The 7281-nt window shown below is 36.8% G+C and overlaps 1 protein-coding gene across 5 annotated transcripts in view; it reads left to right on the forward strand.

Moving 5' to 3' along the window:
- Positions 1-2025: 2025 nt before the first annotated feature.
- Positions 2026-7281, forward strand: part of BCLAF1 (BCL2 associated transcription factor 1) — a 157570-nt gene continuing 152314 nt past the window's right edge. For 3 of the 5 annotated variants that reach the window (XM_053710892.1, XM_053710895.1, XM_053710896.1), the window contains exon 1: positions 2026-2125. The gene's annotated coding sequence lies outside the window, so the exon portion shown is untranslated. The remainder of the gene's footprint in view (positions 2126-7281) is intronic. The other 2 variants (XM_053710897.1, XM_053710894.1) reach the window with 2 other exon arrangements.

Here is a 7281-nt window from a genome sequence, read left to right on the forward strand (position 1 = left end):
TGAAAGAGATGATATGATCTCAATAATTTGCTCCAGAGGTATGCTTTGCTTTAGTGAATATGTGAACAGACTAATTTTCCTAAATAAGAATGCCTGCACTAGGCATGTAAGTGTCTGATTGAGCAACACCTCCAGCTAGCATTACAGCAAATAACCAACTATTGATCATACAAAGATCAAAGGAGTGATCATGAGGTGTAACCTCAGAAAAGGAAGCCAACTAATATCAATATCAGTAGTCACCAGCTCAGAGCACTGGAGCACCACTCATGTAGTAAATAGCTATGAGCACAATAAAATTCCTACAGCATGCAGAACTATACAGTATATGAAGGAGAGGTACAGAGATGTGTCCACCTGCACAGACCGGGAGATCCTGACAATGGTGGTTCATAACATTCAAGGAATGAGAAGCTATAATTTATTAGACTTTATTAACAATAACATAAATCAACAATTGAATAAAATAAAATTTTCTTAACATGAGAATATAAAGATTATCTATATACAGGTATACCCCGCTCATACAGCGGGTTAGGGACCGGAGCCCCGCTGTAAAGTGAAAACCGCCTTAAAGTGAAACAAGGCAGTTTTAGCTTTTTATTCACTTGCCAGTGTGTTTAAAAAACTTGAAAACATGTTTGAACTAACTTATATTAGGGGTGCAGTAGTGCTACGTTTAGTTTAACACTAGCACAGCACAGTATTCAATTAGTATTTTATAAATACTGTACCTGTAAAATAGTGACAATTATTGTAGTACAATTTGCCAATTGCACTGTAATGCTGTAAACAGAGTGAACTTAGCATAACAAAATGGTAGCAGTCACCTTTCTTGCAATATCACAATTATTACAGCACTGTTTCAAAATTCTTGGAGGTTGAACTTCAGCTCCACAGAGCGCTGTATTAGCGAATCGCTGTAAAGTGAAGCGCTGTAAAATGAGGTATACCTGTAATAATAATCACTTGCAATAGAACTATCAATATTTGTAGGAACTGATGCTGGTCCGCCTGCAATAAATGTCCCCTGCATTTCTGGCTTAGGGGGGGAAAAAAACACTGCACATGTGCAATCTGAAATTGTTAACTTAAAAATATTAAACGTGCACTGCTGAACTGTCATACAAAGAAAACAGCTAACTGGACAAGAAGAAAGTTGTGGGTGAAGCTTGGTGGCCATTTTCAGTTGCTAACAAACAATGAATTTTTAACCCTTTGATGACCGGGTTAATTTGTCCACATCGGAACTTTCCGATGTAAACAAATTGAAATCCTCCGATTGTGCACGCGATCACGAGATTTCAATGATGGGATCGGGTCAGGGGGCATCCCTGTGATGCTAGGGCACGCCCTCCAGCCCACGATCACATCATGGAAGCGCTGTTGGCTTTAGGACAGCCAACGGTTATGATGTTCTATTTCGTCAGAACGGCACTAAAGCCCAGTGTAATTATGGCGGAATAGAACGGCATAACGGCGTTAAAAGGTTAAATGTTTCATGTACGGTACTTCTTACAAGCTTACAGGTGTTGCAGGATGCTCTTCTGTTGTGTAACAATAAGTTATCAAAATGATGTATTGGGTCTAGATTGTCCCTTTAAATAATACACTACATCTATATCTATGTATGTATGTATATAAACACACCGAATGTTAGGCAAAAGAGGTAGCATTTCCAGGGACAGTCCCTAAAATCTCATTTTTATACAGTATCTGTGCATATTATTCTTTATATTAATGTGTATTACATGCAGTTATATGAAAATGGTGTATATTGTCCAATTAAGCAAAGCTGTTTTGTTTTTTTACACAAAAAGCTATATTACTTTCTAGTTTCTATGAGGAAAGTACACCCGATTCCTTATCCGCTTGCAATAGCACTCATATTCCATTTCCTTCCTCCTATCATTGGCGGTTCTTAATGACGTCACATATCACCCTCTAGGATCCAGAGTTTGCTGATAGTATCCTCCTCCGCCTCCTACTAGGTATACTTCTTCCGGTACCTTCTTCATTTTGTTCCCTCCCACCCTGGATTTTTTTTACATCAAGAGGAAGAAGGAAAGGAAAATGGCGGCCAGCTGCGAGCTAGGGTGGCTGTGAGGCTCTGCTCCTTTGTCAGGTGCGTTGCCCACGCGCTCGGAGCTCAGTAAAACGGGCGGCATTGTGTTTGTTGTTAATTCTAACCCTGGTTGATGCCCACCTCTGCAGCCAAAGGGTGGTCAGATCAGAGGCACCGCAGTTGCTTTTTACAGCGGGCACTGCATCATAGCGCACATTTATCCCTTCCAGTTCACATCCGGGGAAATGTATATGTAAATATTCACCAGGACCCCTGCATTCACATATAGTACGTTTCTCTGTGCGTAGGAGCTATTAGAAAATAGTATTCCGGCGATAGTTTGGGGTTATTTTTCTATAAATTGAATGTGGTTTAGGGAGCCTGTAGTTCTAGTTTCAGATTTATTTTTTATTCCTGTCATTACATATGCATCTCAAATAATTTGGAAACTCACAATCCTAATACCTTGTTATAATTATATGCTTTAGGTATATTTTGAGGAAGCATTAGCTGACGTTTTTTAATGGTCACACAATCAGTGGTTGGCAATTATTTGCACCATTCTGTTATATCTGTAACATATATATATTATGTGTCAGCTACCTAGAATCACAGATATTTACTTAAATACCTACATAAGATGATGTAATTTCTCACTGCTAATATGTGTGCAGCTACATTAAAGTGACGTAAACTTTACACTTTTGATAATCGGATCCTGAATGTGTTCTATTTTACACAGTATACAGTATACATTTTGTTTTAAAATATAGATAATCCCTTTTATTACCCATTCCCCAGTTTTGCATAACCAGCACAGTGAAAAGTTGAAATCATTTATAAAATAAGTGTGTAAACATTTTATGAAGTATGAAAGACATTTATAATTAAAATACCTCAAACATATAGTGTTGTTGCTAACAAAAAATGTCAACTGTTACAATACATTTAAAAGGGACAGTCAACTCCAAAAATGTTATTGTTTAAAAAGATAGATAATCTCTGTATTACCCATTCCCCAGTTTTGCATATCCAACAAGGTTATATTAATAAACTTTTTACCTCTGTGATTACCTTGTATCTAAGCCTCTTCTGACATCCCCCTGATCACGTGACTGTGACTATTATCTATTGACTTGCATTTAGTATTGTGTTGTGCTAAATATTAAATTACTTCTGGCGTTAACCACATTGTTATCTATATGGGCCACATGAATTAGCAGTCTCCTGTTGTCAAAAGCATGTGATTAACAGGCTGTCTTTAGAGCCTTTGAAACAGGCAGACATTTAGAGGTTTAAATGTTATAAAGTATATTAATCTAATAATGTTGGTTGTGCAAAGCTGGCGAATGGGTTGTAAAGGCATTATCTTTTTAAACAATAACTATATTAGTGTAGACTGTCCCTTTTAACTTACTTTTTAATCTAGCCGTGCCATTCTAATACCCTGTGCTCCCGCTGCCAACTTCAAAGTAATATTTTATGTGAGCTAATGGCTTGAACTGTTCTGCAATCAATGCTCTATCCATATGGCTATTTTATTGTAGCTGGAGGAGAACAGCTTAAACCGCTAGCTCACAAAAATATTACTTTTAAAGTTAGCATTTTTGCAATATATTTATCAACAATATTGCTGCTAAAGATGTTAAAGTTGTGTTATCTTGCCAGTTTTGTCATTTCCTGAATTGTATGATACTATAGTATTGTTCCTTCACACAGCTCACTATTTTCCTACACTTCCTAACCATCTGTATTACTTGTATAGAGCTAGCTACTCCGCTATTAGGCACCACTGGCAGTAATAGTACTAGCTGTGCAGAGTATACTGCACATAGCAATGAAGGAAACTGTTGACCCTCCTGGTCACTATCCACCTGCATCTCCTTAATGTATTCCGTTTTACATGCCACTTCAAAATGGCCCATTCGGTTACATTTTCTACATATTTTGTCTTTAGCAGGGCATACAACACTCTGATCAATCATGTGTATGGTTACACCGCTTGCAGCGAGCATGCTGCGCCCATCCACTTCTGGGCCTATCTGTAGAGACTCAGAAGCTGCCTCATTGTCCTGATCAATGTGCTCTGTAGTTGATGTACTCTGTAGTTTCAGCTGCCCTCTGCAGTGAGGGCAGCTGGAACTTAAAGGGACACTAAAAGTTCAGAATAATGTTATATAATTCTGCCCACAGTGCAGAATTATATAACATTATTTTAGCGGTAACTTCAAAAATTAAAAGCTTTTGCATATTTTTTTAGTCTAAAGTTGGACTCCGCTCCAGGATCTACTGAGCGGGTCTTGGATAACCAAAGCGCTTTGCGGACTTGCTGGCTAGTCACAGCACGCCCTATTGTGCTATTGGACTAAATGTAGCTCTCTCCCGCTACTAGACCAGAGCGGGAGCGAGCTACATTTAGTCCAATAGTCCAACTGAAGTTCTGTGTTTTTTTGGCATTAAGCAGTCGTTTTATTGAATGCCGAATATGGCAGTTGGCTTCAGATATGTGTAAAAGTGCAGCACAAATATCTGTGCAAATCCTGATCTGTGTGTGTTGTACTTTCATGTAGCATTCATGTCAACAACAAATGTCAAATTCTGAAAAAAATATAGTGGCTACACTAAGTGCTTATTTAGCAAGAAAACTGTGTTTCTGTTTGTTTTCTTTGATTTAACACTTTATTTAGTAATATTTGTGTAACTAAAGGAGCCCTATTTCATATCCCTTAGGTACATGCAAGCTCAACATTGAAATGTGCATGAAAACACATTTTGAATAGAAATATTTTTGTGCTTTACATGCATTGGCAACATTTCTTCTAGTGAAAGGTTTCACTATAATGCAGTCATTTTAGTTTTCATAACTACTGAAAATGACTATAATATAATAGACGTGCAAGTATTTGGGATTTGTTATTAAACGAATCCCGAAAATGGCCACAGTTTGTGGCATTTGGATCTTTACAAGTGCAGGATTTATTAGGGAAAAATGGCAACACACAAATATCTGTGCAAATCGAGATGTTCATGTATTGCGCTTTTTTCTCCTAATGAACAATTCAGTAGTTATATACATGCATAGACAGATTAAAGTGACATAAAACAAGTTGGGATAGAGACAAAATATATGTACTTTAATTACTTTACCTGCAAATTTATACTGCAGTGCTTTGCCATTAACCCTTTCTTTTTAGTTTCTGAATTGAAAAGCTCTAACTCCCCCCACACATTTTCTTCTATGGCTGTATCTATATCTATTGTTGCTTTGGTAGAATGCAAAAGTGCATAGGGATTATCTGCTGGAGCATGCCTAGAAGCTGTGAACTCAATTGATATGCAATGCCTGTGTCTAAACACTGATAAGAGGGGTGGGGTTAGCTGCTCCAGGCAGTCAAGCTATGTAATTAATTTTGCTTATTTTTGAAAATTATTTTAAAATACTTGCCAGCAATTTTTAACATTTTTTTTTTTTAAGCAAACTGTTTTTAATTAATTAGCCCTTTTAGGATATGCACAGATCTCAACCTGTTTTATGTGCATTTAAGATTGTGTGCAAAAGAGTTTAAAGTTTTAATACGTTTTACTCATGTAAATGAGAAATGTAAGGGACATAAAATGCTTTTAGTATGCCCTTACCTGCTACTATACAACATATAACCAAAAAAAGAGGCCTTTTTAGCCTTCAATAACATGATTTTTCACTGCTCATATGTATGTGGTGCTGATGTTATATATAATGTAAATTACACATACCAAAAAAGAGAGGCTGCACTCAATGGGTTTGCAAAGAAAAAGAAAAACCATTTTTAATCATTATACTGTATTACATTTTACATTCTAATATTTTTGGACCTGGCACCCTGGTTGTTGACTTTGTGGAGGTGAAAGTGCAGATACCCTCTGCTTGGTTTTATTTACTTTGGACCACAGCCTAGAATTGACTTCCTTGTCCCTTTGAACACATTCATTCAGTGCAGTTATGTTATGAAATTAGTCAATGTTGCATTTTCTACTATCAATACAATGTAATTTATATCTTTTGAGGGCTATAATGTTGACAATTCAGGAGTGTGAAAATGAATGCGAGTCCTATTTGCCTCTGTGATTACCTTGTATCTAAGACTCTGCAGACTGTCCCCTTACCTCAGTTCTTTTGACAGACTTGCATTTTAGCCAATCAGTTCTGACTCATAAATAACTCCACGGGATGGAGCATTCAACAAAGAATACCAAGAGAATAAAGCAAATTTCATAATTAAAGTAAATTGGAAAGTTGTCTAAAATGGCATGCCCTATCCGAATCATGAAAGTTTAATTTTGACTAGACTGTCCCTTTCAAGAGAGCAGATGTCTTACCACCCACCATCATACTGTTATTACAGTGCACTTTTTAATCGGACACTCTCAAATAAGTAGCAAAGCATGTAGCCTGGGGTGGGCAGTAAAGCCAGTAATATACCATACTGCCTATCCCATAACCTATTATTACAGCAAAAGTCTGCCACTGGTGGTGCTCTTAAAGGGTCAGTCTAGTCAAAATTAAAGTTTAATAAATAAGGTAGGGCATGCAATATTAAACAACTTTCCAATTTACGTTTATCATCAAATCTTCTTTGTTTTCTTGGTAATCTTTGTTGAAAACTAAACCTAGGTAGGCTCATATGCTGATTTTTAAGCCGTTGTAGGCCGCCTCTTAACTCAGTGCATTTTGACAGTTTTTACGACAAGGCAGCGATAGTTCATGTGTGCCATATAGATAACATTGTGTTAATTTCCAAGGAGTTATGAGTCAGCACTGATTGGCTAAAATGCATGTCTGTCAAAAGAACTGAGATAAGGGGCAGTTTGCTGAGGCTTAGATACACTGTAATCAGAGGTAAAACATATATAAATATAACTGTGTTGGTTATGCAAAACTGGGGAATGGGTAATAAAGGGATTATCTATCTTTTTTAAGAATACAAATTCTGGAGTAGATTGTCCTTTTAAATGAGACAATATTTCTAGATGCAAATTTACTGTTTGTAGCAGAGGGTTCATAATTTTTTTTTTATAGGTGCAAACTTAATTTATTTTACTTTTTCTACCAACAATTGGCAATTTTGTATTTATTTTTAGCTGCATATCATTATCCTAGTTAAATTGTCTATTCTAACGCTGCCAACCTTTAACAGTGTTTGCGTGGACCCCAGAGACTAATTACCATTACAAGTGAG

The sequence above is a fragment of the Bombina bombina genome, chromosome 4, assembly GCF_027579735.1.
Source record: "Bombina bombina isolate aBomBom1 chromosome 4, aBomBom1.pri, whole genome shotgun sequence".
NCBI lineage: Eukaryota > Metazoa > Chordata > Amphibia > Anura > Bombinatoridae > Bombina > Bombina bombina.